This window comes from Musca domestica, unplaced genomic scaffold, assembly GCF_030504385.1.
Source record: "Musca domestica strain aabys unplaced genomic scaffold, Musca_domestica.polishedcontigs.V.1.1 63, whole genome shotgun sequence".
Lineage (NCBI taxonomy): Eukaryota > Metazoa > Arthropoda > Insecta > Diptera > Muscidae > Musca > Musca domestica.
Genome location: NW_026712370.1, coordinates 763,962 through 790,866, shown reverse-complemented (window position 1 = coordinate 790,866; position 26,905 = coordinate 763,962). Strand labels below are relative to the sequence as shown.

Here is a 26,905-nt window from a genome sequence, read left to right as displayed (position 1 = left end):
AAAAACAATGCGCAATCAATTTAAATTTTTATTAATTTTAAAAAATTTAAATTATAATTTATGATGCATTGATTATTATTGCACTCGATCATGAAGGAGGAGCGGGTTAAAACAGAACTTCAAATGCTGGTGCTTTAATATTCACTTAAATATTGCCTTCAATTTTATTTCATTAATTGTAATAATTTAACGGCGAGTCCAATGCAATTATCAGTGGACTGAAATACATAAAATTCTTCAATAAAACTATGTTCGTAAAAATTAGAATTTAAACATGAAAAATAAATATGTAGAACTTTCACTTTATACATTATAAAAATCGAATTAAAAATAACTGTTCTAATTATTCTAAAAGTTCCTAAAACTTTTAACAACAACTTTAAACAAATAAAACAATTCGTTCTTCGAAAGATTAAAACTGAAAACAAAATACTTTGTTTTATTCATAACAAGAATTCCAAACTTGTTTAATTGATTCATTAGTATGCATATCTCAACTTTTTTTATAAATTATGGATTTTGGGTATGAATTACCCCGCTTCTTCCACACCTACATACTCGTATATATGTACATGGTTGACATTTTTAATATTGAGTTGTGATATGTGTTATTTATTGTCTTTTGCAAAAAGCTAATGTTATTTTTGTACTAGATTGTCGGAAATGTCTATTGCGTGTAATTTCTACTCAAGGTTTTGAATTCTAAACAAAATTCTTTGAAATGTAGAAAAAATTATTTGTTTTTAAGACTCTCATACATAAACGTTTCTTGACAGATCTTTTGTTGATAGAAGACTCTTTAGGAATACTGTAGACAAAATACAGGGTGAGATAAAAAAAAACTGCAAGCATCTTCAGACTGCGGTCATTTCTAAGCCACTCGTCAGACAGCTGTTAAAATTATTCCAGTGACAGCTCATTATAAAATAAATCTATTGTGTCTCGTACCATCGCTCGTTATCGTGATATTGGTAGCGTGGCCCAATGTCAAGAAAGTGGGCGGAAGAAAACATAAGCAGAATTGGTTCAAAATGTGAAGTAGCAACTTGATCATAACCCGCGTCGCAGTGTCTGAAAAATGGCTCGTGAGCTGAACATATCGCAATATTCCATTCGGCAAATATTAAAAAAATGAGCTCGGGGTAAAGCCATTGAAATTCCAAAAAGTCCAAGAACTTACACCGCAACAGAAAGAAAATAGACTCAAAAGAGCTAAAGAGTTGCTTCGCTTGAGCGAAAGTGGAGAACTACCGAATTTGGTTTTCTCCGATGAGAAAAAATTCGTCGTCCAGCTGTTTGTAAACAAAAAAATGATCGTGTTTACTTGCCAAAGAGGTCAGCTGAAAATGTGCCCCATCGGTTGGCCAACAGAACTCAAGCGCCGGCCATGGTGATGGTGTGGCCCGCCATAACAGTCGATGGTCGCTCTCCGCTCGTATTAATCGACCGTGGCATCAGAATAAATGCCGAATATTATCACGAAAATATTCTGGAGGGTGTATTAAAGCCTTGGGCACGTAAACAGTTTGGCCGCAGACCTTGGACATTCCGACTCAGCGCGCACCACCCAAGAATGGTTACTAAATGAGGTTCCTCGCTTCGTTTTCAGCGCACAATAGCCACCAAAATCTGCGGATACCAATCCCTTGGGCTATTGTGTCTGGAGTAGTTTGGAAAGCAAGGTTGGCACTAAAAAATACCTCACCTCAAGCAAGCGCTTCGCGGGGATTGGACCAAAATACCGCAGAGCAACATTCGGGCAGCGTGCGGCGGTTTCATTGGCCGTTTGAAGGCCGTAATTTGTGCCAAAGGCGACCAATTCGAATAAATCTAATCCTATTCTAAAATTTGATGCTATTACCGACATTCTTTGCTTTCACTCAATAAATTTAAAAAAATGTAAAAATTATGGCGTTTGACTTTGTTGCAGATTTTTATCTCATCATCAATTCCCATCATTTACTCAAAGATAGTCACATTTTATAAAAAACAAGTAAGCAAAGGCTATAGTCGTGCAGGGCCGACTATGTTATACCCTACAACACTACATATGTTAAAAGCCCTCTTATGTCCAAATCCATATTGGAAGATTTCTCTTTTGAAATTAGGATTTTGACTAGGGACATTTGCCCAACATTTATGCACTCCGTCGGGCTGTTAGTTGTTGTAGTCCATTTTACAGCTAAATGTAATCCAATGGTCATCAAAAATGCTAGAATTCTTCCCTGTCCTTAACTCTTTTCACAGGCGTGTCGATTGGCTTCAATTGTGTGATCGGAAAAACATTTCTGTTTTTGGTTAATTTGAACCCCTACAAATTTTGCGATCATCTCCAAAAGCAAGAAGTCTCTCTGTATCTCCAAATTTAGACTCATCTATTTGATTTGCTTGTCAACGATATTTGGCTATATTCGTCAACGAAATCAGCATAAAAAGCCAGAAGTTCGCCTTTTGTGTATTTCAGATATCGCCTGTAAGTAATGCTGGTATTTTTTTCACACAAAATTAGTGGTACATTGTACCCGCTGTCCTAAACTCTAACTTTATGCGAGATTTCGTGTACTTTGGTTTCTATTTGTGACCTTTATAACGGCTGCAAAATCAGGAACATTTTTAGTTGTTGGTCCATTTCAACACCTAATATATTGCGGACATCTTTGAAAACAGTAGGCCTAGCCCTTCTGAGCCCATCCCTACTCTTGTGAAAATTTTCGTGATGATCGGACGATATTTGCAAAATCTATATAATATCCCCAACCTGTGTTGTAAGGTCAAAAAAATATTACAAAATATTAAAGTCAAATTGAAAAAATCGCATGCGATAAAAAATATGAAAAAAATAAAAATATGTTACAAAATACTACAAAATCTGTATTAACATCATTATTGGCATATTTTCCTGCGATTTTTTTAGATTTTATAATTTTATGTCAAGAGGGCATTCTGAATTGACAAAATTTGTCAAAATCGGTCCAGCCATTCTTGAGATATAAGCATTCTAACTAACATCCCCTTCTTTTGTATATACACATTGTATATATTTCGCTATATATAACCGATATATTTACTATCGACATCTACGTAAGGTCAGAATTGACCTGTTCGTCTATTTGTGATTTCGCCGCTATTAAAAATATTCGCGGTTTAATGGAAAATTTGACTTTTATTTAGCACAAATGTTGTGGCCCATTTCACCCACTAAATATTACCCGATGACCATCAAAATTGAAAGGTTTCTGCCCAGCCCTAAGCTTATTATTTACGTGCCTTATGAACTTATTTGTTTATTTATGTGAAGACCAAAAGAGTATAAGAGCGGGTGAACTCCTGGGAGTAGAAAATCTTTTTCTATTTCGAGCATTTTGACTCCCACTTTAATATTTCAAAAGGCAGTAAATCGCGAGGCGTCCCTCATAAAACAAAACTTCGTATAAAACTTGCACTCTTCAAGCACTCCTGATAGCGAACAAGTTTCATTCGTGAGCAATAAAAATCAAATCTGAGGTCTGCTCAGAACAGCATTCCTTCAGATATGTTGAACAAGTTACTTTTGAGCGAATAAGTAATTATAATTGTGATCATAATTCTTTCGATAACTTTAAGACCAGTCCAGACTACTGCTGAAAAGTCATTCTATCGTGAAAAGATCTAATCACACAGTAATATTACTAGTACCCTGCCTAAATTTAGCGGTTGTTAAAAAACTCCGAGAGGAATTTCATCCTCACATCCTTAGACAGCCTCAATTTCTAAATATACTGAAAACGTTGTTGTTGTATATTGTTGACCTGTTATATTTATTTTACTTATTTGGTTAATTGCTTGGCTTAAGGTCATTAAAAAACTATGTTTTATTTTTGAATTTTTCCTTTTTTATTCATCCAATATTTCGATTTCCTCCGGAAATCATCTTCAGGGATATTTTTAAAGTAAAAAGCTCGTCTATTGAGTTTGATAGTGACATTTAAACTCAATAGACGAGCTTTTTACTTTAAAAATATCCCTGAAGATGACTTCCGGAGGAAATCGAAATATTGGATGAATAAAAAAGGAAAAATTCAAAAATAAAACATAGTTTTTTAATGACCTTAAGCCAAGCAATTAACCAAATAAGTATACTGAAAACACTTACAATTTAAATCTCTAAATTCAAAGAAAAGGAGATCTTAATGAGTCAGCTTTCACGGCCATATTCATAAGATAATACCAATAACATTAAGACTTCCAAGCCTTGTTTTGGTCACATGGTAAGTACCAAGTCTTAACATCAAAGCAAACAGGTGGAAACTAGAAGTGCTCTTAGGACTACGACGAAACACACACGAAAATGCATATCCGAACCATTTGAGGGATCAACTATTGGAAAAAAATGCAGAATAGTAACCAAGTGCTCCACTGCATACGTCCCTGGGACAATGTACCCTGATCATCTTCGATTAGGGGGCATAAACCCTATTAGGAAAATAATCACCATTTTATTTATATCCAACCTCAAGTGCCGCTTCTGCACTTCCCTGAACCATCTTCCATAGATGAATATGATCCTAAGAAAGAAAATTAACTTAAGTTGGTTACTTTTAAGGGAGGCAGGATGCGAGGGATTTTCGAAGCCTCTGAGAAGGATGAAAGCTATCGGCTTCGTAGAGTTGAAGGGGATTCGTTTTAGGTTGGTATTGCTGAAATGTGAAGTAAAAAGGTGGACATCTGAAGAATACAAGTCAAGTCCAGACATTAATGTTTTGATTGATTACTATATTTGTTTGTATGGAGGTTAATAGAAAAAGCTGTCATTTGGCTCCCATTTTCGCAATCTGTCAACACTCACACCAAGGATAACGTACAAAGACCACTTGGCGATCGGCTGCAACGACATAATAGCGAGTGCACATTTGATTTCATTTTAAAATATAATCGCAGACTATGTCTAAAGGAAACGATGAAACCTTTGAAAGATATGTGAATGTCTACCTAACGCTAATAAAGAAGGATGATTTACCCATTGCAAATAAGAGGAATTCAAAAATAGAGGCCTATAAGATAAGATTTAGGGAAAATTTTGAAAAAGAAGGTATAGGTATATAGCAGATTTTTACCATGAACCCATACACGCCACGCGAGCGCTCTGAAATAGTTGAAATTTACAAGAAGTCAATTGTGAAAACTGAACGTGCTTTTAAAATATTAAAAAATGTGAGAAGTGCGCCTTCTAAGAACACCATTAAGCGCTTATACGAAAAATTTTCGACTGGTAAGGCTCTTTCTAATCCGAAGAGGCCATATAAAAGTCGACCAAGGCGACCGGCCGAGAATATCGCTGCCGTACGAGCCAGTGTTGAGAGGTCCCCAAGAACATCCCAAAAACGCTCGGTCCACTTTACAACGGATTATTCGCATTGATTTGCATTTGTTCCCGTACAAAATGCAATTGACGCAAAGAATGTTGCCTGCGGACAAGCCTCGTCGATTGGAATGGGCCCAAAGGGCCCAAAGGTCCGTCGAATATGGGCAAATATACATATTTTTTTGTAAAGGATGAGTTCGGGAAATATGGTTAAAGTCCTTCATGTACCTCACAAGAAAGGGTCAACATCAGCAATAGAAATAACTTATAAAACTTGCAATTAATCACCTCGTATTATCCTAACAGAAGATGAAGTTTTTTCTGGGTTAAAAGCATTACGTTCTTCGTTCTCCCCTGGTCCTGATGGCGTTCCAACGTTTATTCTAAAATCTTGTGCTGATGTGCTTCACGTGCCGCTCACTAACATTTTTAATTTTTCCCTAATGAAAGGTTATTTTCCGTGTTACTGGAGGTCGAGCTTTGTCATTCCTCTTCATAAATCAGGAAATAGGAGTTTAGTCGATAATTATAGATGTATCGCTAAATTAAGCGCTATTCCCAAACTCTTCGAACTTTTAGTTTCGCGTAGGATATCTCACTACCTAAAATCTATAATTTCACCTTTTCAACATGGATTCATGAAAGGTAGATCTACAATAACTAATCTCTTAGAATTTGTTTGTCATGTACATAGCGGTTTTGTTAGTAAACAGCAGACTGATGTAATTTATACGGATTTTAGCAAAGCTTTTGATACGGTAGTGCACAAGTTATTGCTCCTTAAATTAGATCTAATGGGTTTCCCAACATCACTGTTAAACTGGATATCCTCCTATTTAGAATGTCGCACCCAAAAGGTTCTCTTTAATGATACATCTTCGAAAAATATTTATGTTTCATCTGGTGTACCGCAGGGAAGTCACTTGGGTCCACTACTATTTGTTTTTTACCTGAATGATCTTCCGAAAATTATTCGTTTTTCTAAAATTCTGATGTACGCTGATGATGTGAAACTGTTTCTTCACATTGACTCACTTAACGATGCAATTTCATTACAATATGATTTAGACACCTTCGTAAATTGGTGTAGTGCGAATGGTATGTCTCTTAATCTAAAAAAATGCAAAAAATTGTCGCTATTTCGAAATCAGCCATTACTATCTAACTATTATATTGGCTCTTATAAATTGGATAATGTTGAATCTTTCGTTGATTTGGGCGTAATCTTAGATCCTAAGCTACGGTTTCATTTACACATTGATTCTTGTGTTAATAAAGCTAAATCTTTACTAGGCTTTATCAAGCGTTGGTCAAAAGAGTTTAATGACCCTTACGTAACCAAAAGATTGTTTGTTAGTCTAGTTCGTCCAGTATTAGAATATGGTTGTATATTATGGAGTCCATTTTATAAATATTATTCTGATAAAATTGAATCGGTACAAATTCAGTTTTTAATTTTCGCTTTGCGTGGTTTAAATTGGAACCCCTCTGAACTTCTTCCGCCATACGAGAGTCGTTTAATGTTAATCGATCTTCCATCTCTTGAAAAAAGACGTTTTATGTTAAGAGCATTATTTATCATAAAATTATTACGTGGATTGATTGATTCCCCTTTTCTCACTGGTGAAATAAACTATAATGTTCCCTTTCGTAGAACTCGCAATTTTGAACCGTTAAAATTGTCCATAGCAAGAAGAAATTATGAACTTAATAGCCCACTGAGATCACTTTGTGTAATTTATAACAGTTTATGTAACACTATTTGCTTATATAGTCCCTTGAACACAATAAAAAATGTATTCTGCATATGTAATTTTTGTTGTGCTATGTCTATGCTAATATTTTGTTTTTGTAACCTTATATTTATGTCTTCTTAACTCTATAAGCTCATTTTTACGGCATATTATCTACAACTCCCTCCGCGGAACCAGTAGAACTTCGCCTTTGAGCACCAGTTGTACATGTTATATAATGTTTGTTTTACTTCATCAAGCTGCTTGATCATCTGGCATCTGATCTACAATCCCTATGCGGAACAGTAGACGTGGCCAATGCGCAGTGCTTGTAGATTGTTGCTTTGTAAATTTATGTTTACTAATCTGTGTGTGACTTTTAAAATGTCTTTTGTATTTTAACCACTGGCTGATGTAGTTTCTGTAGCCGGTGTAAAACCATTGCTAACCCGCCTTGGTCCGGACTTTGGTGTGTACGCGCTCTCTACGTTATAGGGAGGTTGCCCCCTCGGTCGGCAGGGGCGGGTGTGAGAGGCGTGGGACCGAACGACAAAAAAAAAAAAAAAAAAAAAAAAAAACATACTTCAGACCTTGTGTATGCCAATATTTTTTCAAATTCATTGCCATATTGGTCCACTACTTTCGGTATCTCCTCCACCAATGTCCACTTCTTAATACTCACAACGAACTTATGTCAACTGCGAAAAATTGCAATATCGGTCTATTTCTTCTGGTACCTCCCTTGCAAACGAGGGACATTTATAAAATACGCTATTATTCGCGATTACCTTCATCTTAATGCCCGTGAAGATAAATTTTAAAATATAAATGCAATGTGTTGGTGCGCAAGGGGTTAATTGAAAATAGTTTCTTTTAATATTTATGATTTTTATCAATTTTTGCAAAAATATAAATATATAATTTTTTTAATTTTATTTTAATTTTTACTTCTATCGAAACCGCCACTTTGGTTAGAAAATCGAAAAAATTCGGTTATCTAAAATCAGTTGGGAATATAAGACATATATAGCCAGAAAGTACTCCTCGAGACCTTTCATTTAAGACCCGTCTCAATTACGCAGCTAGCATAGTTTTTGTGCAATTCAGCATTTTCCATGCAGTTTCCCTACCGCCAACACCACTCTGGTTATTCGTCCTCGTCGGGAAATTGTGTCATTTTCCTGTTAAATTAATTTAATTAATTAATTTAATTTAAATTAATTTAAAAATACGTTGATTTATCAAAAAAAAAATGGTAAAAATCATTAATATTAAAAAAAACTATTTTTCAATTAACCCCTTGCGCACCAACACATTGCATTTATATTTTAAAATTTATCTTCTCGGGCATTTCATCTTTTACACATTTATATATTTCTCTCAGCATATATCTAAAGTAAGATGGGGTATATCGGTCTACCCCTCCCCACAAAAGGTCCATATTGTTGAAGAATAAAAAGAAGAAAAATAATATTTTTTAAATATATAAAATTAGTGTCCCATTTTCTTGATCGTTCTTAAATTTCATTTTCCCATCCCTGTTTCGTATAAAAATGATGATCTTATGATCATATTTTTTTTAAAGACTCAAAGACACTTACCTTAACAATTAAGTTCTTTGTAATTAATTCGTCACTTTTTGAACTTGGGCCAGGCAGACAGACAGGCACACAAAATTCTTATTTTTTTTTATTCAGACATTCAAGAAGATTTATTAGACGCACATTTAAAACTGAGAAAGAGCGAAGCTCGCTAGGGTCTAGATATCTACAGATATGTGGTCTTTGTACTTTTTATGCTCAGGATGGTTTATTTTGTTTGTTACAAAAACAACAAAAATTGCTGACATTAATTTTTTGTATTCTGATTCAGCTGCTTTTCTTTTTTTTGTAATTTATACCATACAAGAGACACAGATGACAACAAAAACAACAACGAAGAAGAAGATGTCGAATAAAGAAACCTCTTTTGTTTAAGTTGAACACAAATTTTTAAATGGATTTTTTTGCAATGACGAAATTGTGTACTTGTTTCTTTACACAGAGGGAGAGAGGGGGATCACATAGTGACTCAAACACTCAAATGACACAAATCTTAAAAGACCCGCAACAATTTCCACTCAATAATAAAACTCTCTGATTTTATTCGGCGGCTTCAGTATTATAATGCACAAAAGATGTCTTCTAGTTTTGAAATTTGTAAAATAACTGTGTTTTTGAATTTAAATACCGCCTCCACTTCACTTCCACGATGGAGACAAATGCTGTAACCGTTGTCAATGGTATTGTTGTTGTTGCTATTGTTACTACCGAACTCGAAACTATTTAAAATATTTAGCTTTGTTTAGTTCCACGCTCCGCTGAATTTGTGTAACTCAAAGAAGGAGATTCGCGTTTAAACTTGGAATAAAATTCATGACGTAAACCGGCGAACAGCCAACAGCTGAATGACACCAGCAGCAGCCGTTTGTAATGGCAACAGCTACACTACCTACAAATGCAGTCACCGTCAACAGCAGAACCACCACCACCGTCATTGCTATCCCATCCATCCACCAGTAAAAGCAGTTAAGAAAGCAAAACGATCAGTTATCATCATCGTCGTCAACACAGTGGAACGAACCAGATACTAGAAACCCAGAGGGAAAATTCTCTTTAAAAGGCCTGGCTAAAAAGGTGCAACAATTGATGGGCAGACAGACGGACAGACAGACAGACAGAAATCCAGATGATATTTCAAGAAACAACCAGAAAAAGGAACAACAGCACATGACACACCACACACACATGCATATGCATAGGCGTCGTATCACACACACACACTATACACCCAAACAACGGTGATGATAAATGACCATAAGAAAACGAAGGTATTTTCCATCAATGGAGGCTGTTAGGGAAAAACTAATTTGTACGACAAGGTTTCCCCATTCCAATATCGAAATTTCTTTCTCCGAATAATTTCTCTTTCAAAACAAAGGAAGAGAAAAACGCAGCAGCGCAAAATTTTCGCTGATAACGAATAGAGGACCTTTTAAATAACACAAGGAGAGGAAAACACAATAACAACAAAGGTTGCACAGGCGCAATATAAAATTAATACAAGGTGGAATTTAACAACCCTTACTTTTTGTGGTGTATATGAAAACCCAAAATACGGGGACGTGCACAAACACAATCACACATGCCGACACCCAGCAAGCATTTTTTGTCGCTGACATAACTAAAAAGTCACCAACAGGCGATGAAAACCCTCGCCGGCGATCTCGAATCTTTAACCAAAAAGTTAAACCGTTCGGGAAGAAATGAACCACGCACTCGTTACTTCTTAACATTGACTTTTTAGTGGCAGATGAAATTGACGACTAAGTAACGTTCAGTCGTTACAATAAAGGCAATTTAAGGAAGTAACGAGAGCGTGGTTCATTTCTTCCCGAACGGTTTACCTTTTTGGTTAAAGATTCGAGATTGAAGGCGTGGGTTTTCATAGACTGTTGGTGACTTTATTGATTTGTATGCGATATGCAATGCCTTCAGAAAGTAAAAAAGAGCTGGAAGTCTTTAAATTAAAATTATTATTTGTTTAACTTTATTAATATAATTTCAAATAAATAAGCGTAATTAAACAATAGGTAAAACGCATACAAAAAGCATGAGCAAAACACAGTTATTAATACAAAATTTAATTTTATTTTTTCACTAAATAATATTAATCATTTTTTTTTTTTTTTTTGTATATCACTTCGTTTTTAATTTTTAAAAAATTATTTGAACACATATAATAAAAAATACTGAAAAAAGTCACAATTAATTTTTACTAAATAATTTAAATATATTTTTTCATTTAATAGTTTTTTTTTCACTCGTGCACCAATGCTGATCTCCGACAAACTGAACTCGTTTAATTTTGTTCTCCGTTTTGGGAGTAAAACAAAACAATCGCTCTTTAATCTACGGGAAGTGCCAAAAAAGTTACTATTGGAGATGAAAATTAGTTGACTGTAGTGGGGCAATAGAATTGTTATTGCAAATCGGCCAACTATCGACGTTTCACAAGCAGGAAGCGACAAAGTAGTGTAATATTAGGTGATGGAGTTAAAAACTCACATCCAAATGCTTGCAGGGCACTATCGTATAAACCCTTTCTCATCGACAGGCAAGCAATCTTTAATCTTTTTCAAATAAAGAAAAGGTCATTGAACACTAGGCCATGTAGCGTTAAAACAACAACAATCAGACCTTTTAAAGGACGATGGAGAGAAATAGAAGGAAGAAAAGTAAAAGACGGACTTTTATGTTTTACATAGATGGGAATATTCCAAAAAAAAAACCTCAAATAATAATTGCATTTGTATGAATTCAGGATAAATGGTATAATAATTTTTACCCATCACCAAGTTCTACGGAATATTGATTTATTGGCACCATTCCATTGCAAAGTGGTCGCTGCTATTGGCCAAAATTCAAAAAATGAAAATCAGATATTTATTGTCAAATGTGTACAAATGAACTCTTAAGGGGTTAAGCTTTTTAGAAAACATAATAATCTTGGCTTCATTCTAACGGGACACTTCGAAAATAGCATCAAAAAAGAGAAAATGTAGTTAGTTCTTTTTTTCAGTGGGATCAGAGAAAAAGTGGAGTAAAAATAGAACTGTATTAAAAAATTAAATTCATTTTAAAATTACAAATCTTGGCAATATTTTTGAAAAGCAAGGTATTAACTTATTTTTAGTGCAGTAATTTGTGTGTTTAGTATATGTGTATAATATAGAAGATGTGAGTGTTCTGAGTTGCCTTTAAGATTAATTTTGAAAATAAAATTGGATTTCAGTTAAAGTTTTAATTGTTTTCCCCCCTGAATCCTCCAATGTGTTTTTTTTTCACGCCATTAGTAATGGTCCTAAGATTCTAAAAGTGCTAATTTACTTTCAGATTTTGTCAGATGTGTACGTTATGCCCAATATACTGAAGTGACTTCGCTGCAATTTTGTCAGTTCTATGGTGCTAGTGACATAGAATATGTTTTTGTTGTTAGGGATTGATAAGGATGTAGTTGAGGGGTGTTCAATAATGTTGCAAGCATTGTCCTCTGGGTATAATATTTATGTCCAAAAATTTAAGGCCTTTGCACTGGATACTGCTAAAGAGTTAACAAATTTATATCCATGGCACTATTTTCCAAGTTTCGACTAAATCATGCCCGAAAAAATTCTCGTGTTTCAACAAACACAGATCTTATTAACCGTCTTCTTCTGAGCTCTGATCGTTTTATAATGAGACAGCGAACGTTACCAAACAATAACCAGTAAAGAAAATCTTAAAGTCGAGCGGGGCCGACTTCATGATACCCTACACCACTTTGCATATTTAGCAGAGCGTCACATTACAAATAAAGGTTTTAATGCGGAATTTGTGAGAATTAAATCATACCAGCAATGCTTATATTAATAATTAAAAGTCCAAAGGAACTAATATATAGGAGGAATATCCTCCTCTGAATCGATTTCTATTAAATTTGTCGAGGCATTTGCGCCTTTTCAATTCGGGCTTGTATTATCCATTTGGTGCACAATTAACTTGAAATCGGATAGATATATATGAGAGCTATATCTAAATTTGATATGGGCTAATATTACACGTTTGGTGCACAATAAAAGGCAAATCGGACGAAGAAATATATTTGAGCCATGTCCAAATATTAACAGATCTCGATAAAATTTAGAAAGGGTATTTCTGAGTTATATTTGATATATTTCCCCAAATATCGTTGTCACAGAGTGCACATTACGGCTGCGGAGGACAAAAATAACAAATCGGATGAACAATATATATGGGAGCTATATATATATCTGAACCGATTTCGATCAAATTTGGCATACTTATTTTCAGGTCCCATCTGGACGTACGTATATTCCATACTATTTGGGCTGATATTACATGTTTGGTGCACAATATAAGTCAAATTGGATGAATATATATGGGAGCTATACCTAAATTTTGACCGGTTACATCCAATTTCAATAGGGCCTTAAGTCAAACTAATTATTTGTGCAAAATTTATCTTTGACTTAATTTTACATTAAATTGTTATTTTATTTTGTTTACAAAAAATGATCAAATTTATACTTGATTTGTATAAAAAATGCTTTTATTTTTGAAGGTACCTTACAAGGGACTCTACCTGCTGGCGGGCTGCTCCAAATAATTTTCAGTAAGATTATTTTTTAGCTCCTTAGAACGTTAAATGTCAAATAACATTACAATCTGGTGTAGAAATGTGACAAGAATTGGGCAAATAACCCTTATTCGGGAGGTACGTTATATGGGGACCATGCCAAAACATGCATCGACCATATCCATTTTGTCACATTTTTTATATTTATCCCATCAAGGTACCATAACCAAAGATTCATATTGATATCCGCACTGAAAGTATTTTTGGCCGCTGTTCCCATACGACCTCGACCACTGTGCATTGGGAGCTGAAACGGCTAAAGCTTAAATCTTGTATTTTTGCATGTTGCGGTATAGAGGTGAACTAAGGCTGAGTTTTTGGAAATTCGAATTATATATGTACCAAAAATTAAAAATAAACTACAAGCATACGAAAAGTACTAAATAGTACTTACTTTGCATTTGGGTGAACGAATATTGCTACAGACATGTCATTGTGTGTAAGGTTGAAATTTAGAGGTAGTCTTGGAAATACCTACTAAAAAAGTACAAAAAGTACTAAATTCAGCATAGAGAGTAGGAAAATACTAGTAAGAATCACTCACAGTGATTCTATGGCGTTGGGATAAGCAGATGGATTTGAAAATGTGTACTATGATGTGTACGAAAAATACTAAATGGTACTAAATATAATAGAGTGGAATGGAGCTGAAATTATGTGTGTCTAAATTAGGTTTTTGGAAATGCGCACTGTATAGTGTACAAAAAGTATTAAATTTGGTATAGAAAGTAGGAATTTAAGAAGAATTATGCATTTTGGTAATAGGATTCCCTAAGAGTGTGCTAGATTTCGAGGTGCCCGGACATAATCCCCATTGCAATTATAACCGGTTTTTCGATCATAACCCCCATAATAAAGTAGGGATTATGGCCGCTTCCACAACGGACATAATCCCCATGGGGATTATGATCGTTTGCTATGGGGTCTACATAAAAATTATTAATTTTAGTAAACTTGGTGTGGGAAATACTCAGTGGAGAATAGAAAATGAATCAAATTTAGAAAACTTTGGTTCGTGTTAGCTGTTTTTAGACATACTTAAAAGAGATAATATCAAGCCCCGACCAAAAGCCAGCTACTTACAAAAAGTTTAAAATTGATAAAGCTAAGATTGCGACTGCATACGTGGTCATGATGTGAATTTATTTTTATTTAGTACTAATTACCACTTTTCATCCGTATGGCCCAATTTTGATTCTTTCAAACATTTGACAAACTAAGTTATATGACTGAATTCTGGTCCTATATTTATTTCAAATACACTTTCATTCAGATTTTTGTAACAAAAATACATTGTCAATGGTTTTTAGTACTTTTTGTACCCGTAAAGTAGGAATATTTCAAAATCAGCTTTATATTATCTCTTGTAAATTTTTAAGTATTTTTTGTACCCTGAACTAAGATGTTTCCTAACACCGCAAAGAAAGACTCCATGTCTATTTCAAAATTCTATCTTTTATCGATTTATCAATAGCAATGCTTGTCACTTTGTACCTTTAAATACTTTAGTGTCCTTAAAGTGCGAATTTCCAAAACTCTTGACTTATCTCACCCAAACGTGAACCACCCATCTTGCACATTTCAGTACTTTTCGTACCCCTTAAGCTTAGAGTTGAAAATATCCAACAGTTTTATTTAACTTGATTAGGACCTTAGAAATTTTACCAGAAGAAAAATACAACATTTTCCCACCTCTGACACAACACATGTCAAATTTTGTTTTCTTTCCGTTCAATTTATGTATATCCGCTGCTCAAACATATGTGCGTGGCGTAAATTTCGCAAAAAAAACGAAAAAATCTCAAAACAAAATAAAGACCAAGAACGGCAGCAGCACATGTGTTACAAAAGGTGCCAGAGTTATCTTCAAATTTGGCATTTGCACCCCACACAGTCATGCATTATGTACGTGAATATGCCCAGGCACACGCACACCCCCTAACAACTATCTCAACTATAAGATGCAGCATAAATGCTAAGGGGGTGATATGAAATGGAATGGTAAATCGATTGCAGCTGTTTTCAATGAAACTGCAAATATTTTCGGTCATTTATTTGTTTTATTTGGCCTTCCTAATTTATTATCTTGGAAAAAAGTGTCACGATTGTAATCACCCACCCCGACGAAGCCCTGTTGAACACGTGTCTTATTTCGCAAAGTGAGTGTGGCCCCATCCCTTTTCGCAAATTTTATTCACGTGGAAAGTTCTTCAAATAATAAATACAGCTAATGAACCCATAAATCCCGAAATCATGTTTGATTTGTAGTTCAAAGTTTTATTCCAGTTCTTGAGATGTTTATCAATATTTCATTACAGGTGGGAAACATGAGAGATGACAAATTGTTTTTCTTTGAATTTTTAAGATGCTATACACGCTTAGGAAAAATGCTCTTCTGACTTGTACTTTCAGTCGAAGTTAATCCATTATATCAAGGTGAGAATGGTAATATTTCTTGTTTGATGTAGATAAAATGAAACTAATTTAATGAATAAATCAAATTGAAATTATGGGGCTAAAACATTACAATAGAAGGAGGAGCACACGGCTCTTTCTATCTAACTTTAATGTTTTTTTTTTTTTTTTTTTTTTTTTTTTTTTGTTAATTTTAGATATGAGACTAAATTGCAAAGGAACAGTCCAAAGGAAACAAGATAGATACATAGTTTATTTTTTATTGTTATAATTGTAAATTTAATAAAAAACGAGCTCGAGGTCTTTATTTTTTATTATATATTTTAATTATTTTTTTCACCAATTACAAAATAACGGTATAAAAATCTAGTAAAAATATGGACGTATTGCCAAGTCACCAAAGTCAATAATACTTACTTACTTACATTTTTCAAAATATTGTTAAACAGTCCTTTTAAACTGGATCGTAGTAAGTCAAAGTGTTCCTCAAAACTATTTGTTAAAAAATTGTATATAGGATTCACCTATAAAACAATAATCGACATAGGCCCACTGGTATAAATTACCTCTGTTTATTTGACTGAAATTTTTGTATTTTGGACTCTTCAGGGTAGAACACCTTTCCTACAGAATATTTTAAATATAAACTATTAAACATAGATATATTGTTTATCCAGTTTGTGCAGAATATTTATTCTTTTGAAACTTTCTGCGTAAAACAAAATAACGAAGTGTTATAGTATTTTTATGCATAAACTCGAAGGAAGGACGAGGAAAAATTTAACAAAATTTTTTGGAATTATTTTCGGTTTTTTATACCCTCCACCATACATAGTATGGAGGGTATATTAAGTTCATCATTCCGTTTGTAACTCATCGAAATAATCATTTTAGACCCAACAAAGTTTATACATTCTTGATAAGCGTAAAATTCTAAGACGATTTAAAATAGAAAGCTAAGATTTTGCGGATCTCTCTTTGGTATAAAAATCTACACAAGGAGTTCTTTGGGAGCACTTTATCCCTTGGCTGAGAATTATCTATATAGGTCCACGATATCGTATAGCACCCATATAACGGTACCACGATATTCTGTATTTTGATTATTTTAGTCACATTTTCTAATAGAATGGTCTGAAAATCCACACGAGGAGTTCTTTGTGGGTACTTTACCCCCTGAAAGGGAATTGTCTATATAGGCCCAAAATATCGTATAAACCCCATATAATGGTATCCCCCTATATCCGGATTTTGATGATTTTAGCCACATTTTCCAATGGAATGGTCTGAAAATCCGCACAATGAGTTCCTGGTGAGTACCCCTGATATTCGGTATTTCTATGATTTTAGCCACATTTTTCAACGGAATTGTCTGAAATTCTACACAAGAGGTCCTTTGTGAACACTTAGCCCCCTGACAGGGAGTTCTCTATATAGGTCCATGATAACGGTACCCCCGATATTCAGTATTTTAATGATTTTATCCACATTTTTAAACGGAATTGTCTTAAATTCTATGCAAGGAGTTATTTGTGAGTACTTTATCCCTAGTCATAGATTTGTCTATATAGGTCCACAATATCGTTTATCGCCCTATATATGGGCACCTTCCGAGATTTTAACAGAATATTTAATGGGTTTTATTTTTAATTTTTAAAAATGTCCTAGTTCGTTCCAAATGGTGGAGGGAATTCAAAGTTCGGCCCGGCCGAACTTACTGCTTTTTTAATTGTTTTTTTTTTTAACTTTTATATAAAAGGGCAAATAAAGACATATTTTCTTTTGGTGACTCATAGTGAAATTTAATGAAGGATATTATTGTCTTTGACATCATCCTTCTAAAATTAAGCTTTGCAGGAGATTTTTGCAAAATTAAAATTTTGTTGCATTCCAGGACCTATTGTAAAATGTATGATGTATATGTTTGTAAAATATTTTGACTTATTTCGATCTCGTTTAAAAGGAGTTTTTAATCTTATTTTCAAAAAAGCCCAAAGTTAATCCTTTGGTCGCTCGCTTAAGGTAATATCAGTGATATAGCCACAGACACTATATACTTTAAATGCACAATTATCACAATGCAGAATATCGATCGTCGGGACCATGGGATCATCAAATATTAAACACTTTCATTAAAAAATGTGTCTAAAATCATCAATATACTGAATAGCTGGAGATACATTTTTCGGGGCTCTTTTAAATAGCTCGCGCATATTTCGCGTTTTTCTTTATCATTAAACAACGCAGTATTTGAAAATTTTATTAACAAATTGCGCACTTTGTTAAGAAAGTTCATCGCGCTCTTCTTCCATTTTATGGTCATCAATTGTGGGCTCTTGGAAAGTTGGCCGAAGACATTTTAATCGAAAAATTGTGATCAGGGGAATCAATGCATACAAAAAAAGACACAATATGGTACTGTTTATGGGCTGCTGACATCGTTCGACATTACTTTTCCAAAGAAGTTGTTAATCGTAACGTAACTCTGAATGGTGAGCGGTAATTCGAGATTATATCCAACAGCTTGACTTGCATGTCCTGTGGATTCAAAAAAAAACGGTGTCACATGCAAAACAGCACGCACGTTCCTGACCGGATGCCTAGAGTGTGCGATTAACGTCTTTACACCATTTTGTTGTGGGGCTATGTTAAAGATCATGTCTTACAAACCTCCCTTAAGGAAATGTTCTGCCACAGAAGATAAAACCCATTTCAAGCTCTTAAACTAAAATTTTAAAAAATTATTAGAAAATACAGCCTAAATCATCCAAATACAGAATCGCTGGCTTTATAGGAGCTATATGAAAACGTGGACCCACATGATTCATTTACTGAAAAATGACAGATAGGAGAAGAATTCCAGCCTGCTTCCTCAATTCGTCCAAAAGATATCGATAACAACTTAGGGCATCGATAAATCGACTTGGAACATTACGCTGATCGAAATATGAGGGAGGATTCAGAACTGAGCTTATTTTCTTTTTATACCCTACAACACTATGTGTTGGGGTTTGATTGGGCCAAAAATTATGTAACACCTCGAAATATTGATTTCCCACATAGGAAAGTATATATGGATCTTCCTATCTCGCCGAGTTGAGTCGATCTAGCTATGTATGTCCGTCCGTCCGTCTGTCCGTCGGTCCGTCTGTCCATGTTAATTTGTAATCACTCTACAGGTCGCAATTATGGCCCGATCTTCACGAAATTTAGAATGGAGGTGGGGCTAGGGTCAGAATAGAACCCTATTTCTTTTGGAGTTGATCGCATAATATTTAGGGGTCGAAATGGACCAAAAACTGAAAAAATGTCGGATTTTGCAGTAGCTATACAGGTCGCAATTATAGACCAATCGACGTGTAGCTAGAGTTTAGGGCGGGGAAAAAGCCTACCAATTTGGGTGGTCATCGGATAATATTTAGCGGGTAAAATAGACCATATCTTTTGTATTGAAAAAATTCAAAATTTTTCATTAAACCGCGAATATTTTAAATCCCGGCGAAATCACAAAGCCATGACAAGGTTACTTCTGATCTTTACATTGATGTTAACATCCAACAAATCGGATATATAGCAAAATATGTGCGATATATATGTCTATCAAAGAAGATATGCTTGAAAGATCTCTTATTAGTCGAGAACGGCTGAACTGATTTCGACAGTTCTCATTAATTCAGAATGGCCACTTGGCAGGAAAGAAAAAACGTCTAAAAAAATCGCACAAAAATATCTCTCTAAAGATGAAAATATTGGTTTTGTAACATTTTCTCATATTTTTTCAATTTTGTCATATTTTTGGCATATTTTCATTTTCAATAAACATTTGGTAATATTTCTACAGCTAACAAAACTAAGTAGTTAGGATTTCAGGATATCATATACAGATCGCATTTATGGCCCAATCCTTACGAAATTTTGCATGGGGATAAGATGAGGGTCAGAATAGATGCCTACTCTTTTTGGAGATGATCGCTATATATTTAGGGGTTGAAATGGACCAAAAAACTGCAAAATTGTCAGCAGGTCAAAATTATCGCCCGATCCTCACGCACATTTGAATGGGGGTTACCGCACATTGCAAAAGCCAAGCAGTTTCGGATGGCCATCCAAAAATATTCAATGTGTGAAATAGTTGGCCAACTTTTGTAGACTAAATACGAAAATGTCCATTCCAGTGACTTTTTGGAGAATTCACAAATACAGGGATGACGCACTTCTGACTATTTCGTTAACACTGATTTCGTTGAAGAATATAATCAAATGTCTGTATCTCATATAGATGCGTTTCAGTCAAAAACCAATAATAAAAGTCAATCTTTTGCCACTTCTGAGAGATTATAGGTGTTTGGGAAATATTGGTTCCAGATCTAGGAAGACCATTTAAGTGCAACATCTACCAATAAATTGGAAATGAGCAAATTAGTTTAAGTTGCTATTATTCGAAAATTGGAGAACGAAACCTGATGGCTTTCTTTTATTATTTGTCACAACATCTTGTGCAATTCTTTCGAGTATCTCGCCTATATAAACTGTATCATTTATTATAGTGTTGTAGGGTATTCAACGGTGGGCCCCGCTCGACTGTAGCCTTTGCTTACTTGTTTTTTTTTTATATTAATTTTGGAGCTCCATCTCGGTGTTCTATTTTTGTTGATCCAATACCAAAAGTATACGTGCACAGATACGTCGACTTGGATTTGTAGGGTCTTAAATAATATTAATAATTGGAATTACATGATATATACAAAAGTATATATTTTTGCTATTCAAAATTCATATCACAAAGATTCATAAATTTCTAATTCTCATCTGTAGCTCAAAATGTTGTAAAACTAAACTATTGACTAACGAGAAATTAAAAATAATACTCTTCCAATAAACTAATTACAAGTAATGTCCAACACTTAACGTGTCAACACAATGAATTATTTCGAAGAAGAGTTTATTATTATTGTTTAAATCATAAAGATGTACAACTCGCACAGCAATTATTGAGATAATGGAGGTAATGCAGGTAGACAAATGATAGTTGAACTGTGGTAATGCTTGGGTTCTGTTCCAGTTTTATACATGACTGCCATTGTTCTTTGAAATGAGTTCAAACTTAATTACATTTTAATGAATTGTTGTAGTTATTTGTAACACTTTCATATTCAAATCGGTAACGGAGTTCGAGTTCATTTAATCGAGGAAAGGAGAAGAACTGTCTAAAGAAAAATTCCCAAAATTTCTAAAAAATAATAATTATGAGTGTGGGTGAAAGTAAGCTGAATGCCAAACATCAAAGCGAGACAATTGACAGCCATGTTAAAGAACAGATTGGTCATGGAACAAAACAAAGGCCTGTGGTGAAGAAATGTGTCTTAAAGAACCGCGTAGTCATCAAGGAAATGAATTGGTTACATTTTTTATAAAGAGAATTAACATTGTATTAAATAAATAGAAATCACGAGGAATAGTACTAAGAAAGAAGCTTCTGTAACATCTGTAAACTCTTTCTTTTAAAAGGTCTTCTATAGGAAAGACAAAATGCTTCTACTATACCTAAGGAGACCCGAAAATGTTGAATAGGTGCTTCCCAGGAGGATAAAATTTAATTAGCACATAGTAATGAAATTACATGCTGTTCTTCATATTTCAACTATATTCGATTAGGACTCATGTCGTTGAATTTGTTATATGGTGTATTTTTTACCCTCAACAAGAGGGTATATATAATTTGATACGGCAAAAGCATGCATCATCGAAATAACGGCTTTACACCCGGATCAAATCCGTTTCAGGAAATTTCGAGTCGATTTAGGGGTGTCCGTACTTCCAACTGTCTTTCTCTCTGGCTGGTGCGCACGATATCTCTCGAAGTATCCGATTTGGTCCAAACTTGGTACATCGTAATATTATTGTGAAACTTAGATCGAGTTCGAAAATAGGCAACATTGGTCCACTCCTTCTGATTATTTTAACACTTGGTTCTAAATATATTTGTCAAACTTCATGTATCTCAATATTCCTGTTAATCACAGATCCAATAAATATTTTGGTTCATTCCTTCTTGTTAAACTTTTGAATAACAATTATTCCTATAGAATTAAAAGTAAGTGTTCAATTTTATTCCCACATCAGTCCTTTACCAAATCGATCCTTTCAAAAGAGGTGTCTCGGTATTTAGAAATGGACTGCTGTAATCAACCAGACTTCTCCTGGCCCACCACTTCCAATTCGAGTATTTACACAACATAATTACTTGCAACAATCCGGCACTAACGTAGACTTCCAGATACAGATTGGCTACTGCTACGCAAACTTAGACCTCGTGGGTAAAGATGAGGAAATCTGAGATGTCTTCTAAATTAAGGATGCTCTCCTAGCTGTCTTCTGCAGAACATAGGATGTCCTAACAGTCTTTAATATATGATGTAACAATTCTAAATTTAGTCATTAACATTAGATCTTAAAATAAAAAAATTAAATCGTTCTTGAAATCTTGTATAGAGTAAATAACGTCCTTGAAATGAATGTTGACTGAAATTTCCCTCCATTCCATCCTCGTAAATATCTACACTTGGTTTCATTAAAAAATGCACACTAAAAAAATTAAGCACACATGTGTGCAGCACCATTTTCATGTTTACAAAAGTCATAAAAGACAAAAATATACATTTGGCCTGCACCATGACTTGTGATGGTGATCTTTGAGGGGCTGTTGTTGTCTGACAGTCAAATGCCCAGCACAATTTAGTTCAGTTTACAAATAAAACCAAAAAACGTATGCCTATGGATGGGTAATTTTGTTACAACAAAACACAAAAATCCACCTGAAACCTTGAAAACAATATTGGCAAGCAACACCTAAAGACGTAGCCAAAAAACCAAAACATTTTCACCAAAGCCAAGAAAAATATGAAAATCTGTTTGCATTGATAATTTGAATTCAAAACATGAGTCGTTTTCTTTTTTGTTGATGTGCTGCAGTAGATTTGAGGTTGGAATGGTACAACATACTTGCGCATAATTATTATGTCTACGAAGTATTCAGATTTTCTTGGCTATGTGCATTGAATATTTCCATAATGCTTTTAATTGGAATACCCCACATTGGTTTGTTTTTCTTTGAAATCTTTTTCGTCTTTTTTTTCATGGGGGTCGGTCACCGTACTCCTTTTGAGCGTCTCGCCATCATTCCATCCATCCACCCATACCAACACCAATCCATCCATCCATCATGACATTGTCTTCCAATAAATTACCATTAACTGGCAAATGAATGAATTATGCACTGCACTTCATTCGGGTTAAGTGAAGTGATGTCATTTGAATCAGCGTTCGTTGTCGAAGTCGTAGTTGGTGACAGCGACGGCGACGCCAGCGTTGATTGGACATTTATTGGCAATTACTTGGACACACTAGTGGGATGAAGTTGCCACACATGCACGTACACACAAACAAAAATACAAAAACTCAATGATATTGTAAAATGTAAATAATTTCAATATTTATTTATTTTTATTGTGTCCGACGCCGCCGGTATAGGTGTAATATAGCTGGCCATAAAATTAACATTTTGAAATACACACAATGTGTCTTTGTTGTTAAAGTGGATTTTGAGCAAAAAACAACAACACCAACAATGGTGTAAGCGGGTGTTGTTTTGTTAGTGGAGTTACGGCTGCAATGAAATAAATCAATTCATTTACCTTTTCCTTATTTCTTCATGTGGTCAGGTATGACAAATGGGAGATATGGAATAATTGTATTGACACATATGGGAAACTTATAGAAAGTAACTTACGAGACCTTTGGACCAAGAGGGGATGACGCTAGATCTATGAGTTTTTGTAAGTATTATTGTCCACAAAAAGGTGTAGGAAAAAATATTTTAGAGCCAAAATGTGGGATACTGGTGGAGTGTAGCATAGATGTATCAAAGAGTTTTTAAAATTATAGTTGTTTCTTTCTTTCATAATTATCTTTTGAAACAACAACAAGTTGTCGCAAAAGGAACTACAAGAAAGAGATCGATATAGTCCTTAATCCGAAACTCTCTCTTGAATAAGTGTACTTCTTTGAGTAAAAAAGGAAATCGAGCGTACTCTGTTTATACCCTACACCACAAGGTGGTCAGGGTATTATGTCTTTGTGCATTTGTTTGTAACAGACAAAGGGAAACGAGATAGACCCATAGTTCTTTTAGATGATCTGCATAGAATCACATTCTGAGTCGATTTATGCATGTCCGTCCGTCCGTCCGTCTGTCCATGTATTTTTGTAAACAAAGTACAGTTCGCATTTATTGCCCTATCCAGATGAAATTTTGCACAAATCATTTGTTTGGCCCAAGGACGAACCCTATTGAAATTGGAGATAATCGGTCAAAATTTAGATATAGCTCCCATATATATCTTTGTCCGATTTGCCTTTTATTTTGCACCAAACGTGTAATATCAGTCCGAATAGTATGGAATTTTGCACGTACGATCAGATTGGACTTCAAAATAAGTATGCCAAATTTGATCGAAATCGGTTCAGATGTAACTATAGCTCCCATATATATTTTTCATCCGATTGGTTATTTTTGTTCTTCGCAGCCGTAATATGTACTCTGTAACAACAATATTTGGGGAAATATATCAAATATAGCTCGGAAATACATTTGCTAAAATTTATCGAGATCGGGTCAGATTTGGATATAGCTCCCACACATAACTTCGTCCGATTTACCTTGGATTGTGCACCAAACGTCTAATATTTGCCCAAATTGGATGAAATTTAGCACTTACGACCGAATTGAGTCTAGAAGCTAGTATGTCAAATTTGGTGAAGATCGGTTCAGACATAGCTATAGCTCCCATAAATACTGTTCATCCGATTTGTCATATTTGTTACCCACAGCCGTAATATGCACTCCAACGAGTGCATACCCACGATATTCAGGGAAATATATCAAATACAGCTCAGAAATATCTTTGCCAAATTTTATCGAGATCGGTTCCGATTTGGATATAGCTCCCATATATATTTTTATCCGATTTTAAATTAATTGTGCACCAAATGGGCAATACAAGTCCGAATTTAAAAGATACAAATGCTTCGGCATATTTTGTCCTTTGAACTTTAAATTATAATTATAATCATAGCGTGTATGATTGAATTCTTGAATAAAAACTTTTAATTGTTATGCGCAGCTCTACTAAATTAGCAAAGTGGTGTAGGGTATCATAAAGTCGGCCCCGCCCGACTTTAAGACTTTCTTTACTGATTTTTTATTAAACGTAGTTCTTAATTTTTACAATTACTGTATGCGTGTTCTTTGCTGTCGTCACTGCTGCAGCGGACGCAGCAACTGTTCCTACTTGAATGAATAAGGCCTACATCATATATATTTTTGTTCTTAATTGGTTGGGCCAATGGGAAATTAAGTGGCTGACTGATTGGAGAATTTTGCGATTGTTGCTGTTGTTGTGTGCTACTTTAAATTTAAATGCATGAACTGAAGAAATTTGCAATTGAATGACAAGAGTGGAGGAAATATTTTAATTTGAGAAAAAATCCATGACGTTGCAGTCCTCAATGATCCTGAATGGTTGAACAAAAAAGTAATATATGACTCATTTTTAGATGACAACATAGCAAAAACCCTGTATATTCATTTTCTACTTTCAAAATTACGAGACCAATTGGATGATATTCGATGTATTTACAAATCTTCAATGTGATGGTCTACAAATTTTGTATAAGATCTGTCAGATCCTCTATGAGAAGATCTACAAATTTTAAGTTCTACAGTTCTATATGATCTCTACAGATCTCCATCTATCGATCTCCAATAAGAAAATCTCTATCGTCTATAAGTAAAAAAGATGAGTGTAAAAAGTTTTAGGTTTTGTATGACGATACGAATACTTTTATCCTTTTTACGAAGATCTACTGATCTTTCCCATACAATAAATTTGCATCATATCACCGTAACAACAATAACAAAGTGTAGACATGCATCACCACAACAAATGCAAGTTGTTACTTTTCTCTCCTCCATCCTTTACAGAAATATATATATTTTAAGAAAGTCCAAACAAAATTCATGAAATTGACGCCATTCTTATGATTTCAATTCCAAACACTGCGTGCAATTCTATACATGGCAAAATGTTACATGTTAATGGATATTTTTGTTGTTTTTATTTGTCTGGAGCTGTTTTTCTCCACCATAGATAGATATGAACTATTCGTTTTGTTATAACCGGAAGCAACCCGTTGTTTATGGCAAAGGCAAAGAAGAATGAATGTCTGACTACAATGAATGACTACACTGGCTGACTGGTAAGCTGGCTGGAAATCTATATATGAGGCAAGTGAATTGAGTTTGCGTGCCAAAGATGAAGAAGTTCACATACAGTTATTATTGTCCATATGGATATGGAAAAATTAAAAAAATTTGTTTTAGAAAGTCCAGTCATCAAAATCATATTCATATAAAGAAAACAGAATAATAAAACAAAACCGCAGCCGGGAAAGAAAAATTAAAGACACAAAAGAGACGTAAAAAATGAAAGAATATGACCCACAGACATCGGCGACATACAACCCAACATACGAACATTACAACTGAATTTGAAACGCTGAAATAAAAGCAAACGGCAGCGGCGGATGTGCATATGTGCGAGACATATTTATGGCAATATTCAATTTGAACGTTATACGCACCACAAAACGTACACACAGACAGAGACCATAAGAAGAGGAAGCATGCACAAGGGGAATAGCAAAACATTCTCTAATAATACCACCAATGTTGAACTTTTACAGATTGGAGCACTGGGTACAATGAGGGATGTATACTGACTGACTGTTTGGTGGTTGTTTCATGCTTCTTTGATATTGTGGAAGTCTTTCGGGTAGCAGATATACAAATAAAAACGAGGAAGTAATATAAAAGACAAGGCCGAACTTACTTCACCCTTTGCCAGGAAAAAACATTGGTTTTTAAGCTGAAACATAAAGGGCAATTTGAAAAATATCTTTGGAGGACAGGTGACTTTCAAGTTCCAATTTCTTAAAATATTTCTTCGTTTCGCCAGCAGAGGTCTTAGGGTTAAGAGATCCTAGGGTTACTGATCAAAAGGGAATACGGACACATTAATCTATTCTCGTATCACACGATGTTTGCACTTTGTATAGCGAC

At 34.5% G+C, this 26,905-nt stretch overlaps 1 protein-coding gene across 2 annotated transcripts in view; it reads right to left on the bottom strand.

Moving 5' to 3' along the window:
* Positions 1-26,905, bottom strand: part of LOC131800425 (pleckstrin homology-like domain family B member 1) — a 57,356-nt gene that overhangs the window by 27,223 nt on the left and 3,228 nt on the right. The window contains exon 1 of one of the 2 annotated variants that reach the window (XM_059129600.1): positions 8,676-9,542. The exons of the other annotated variant lie outside the window; for it this stretch is intronic. The gene's annotated coding sequence lies outside the window, so the exon portion shown is untranslated. Of the gene's footprint in view, positions 1-8,675; positions 9,543-26,905 lie in introns of those variants that run through there. 2 annotated transcript variants of the gene reach the window in all.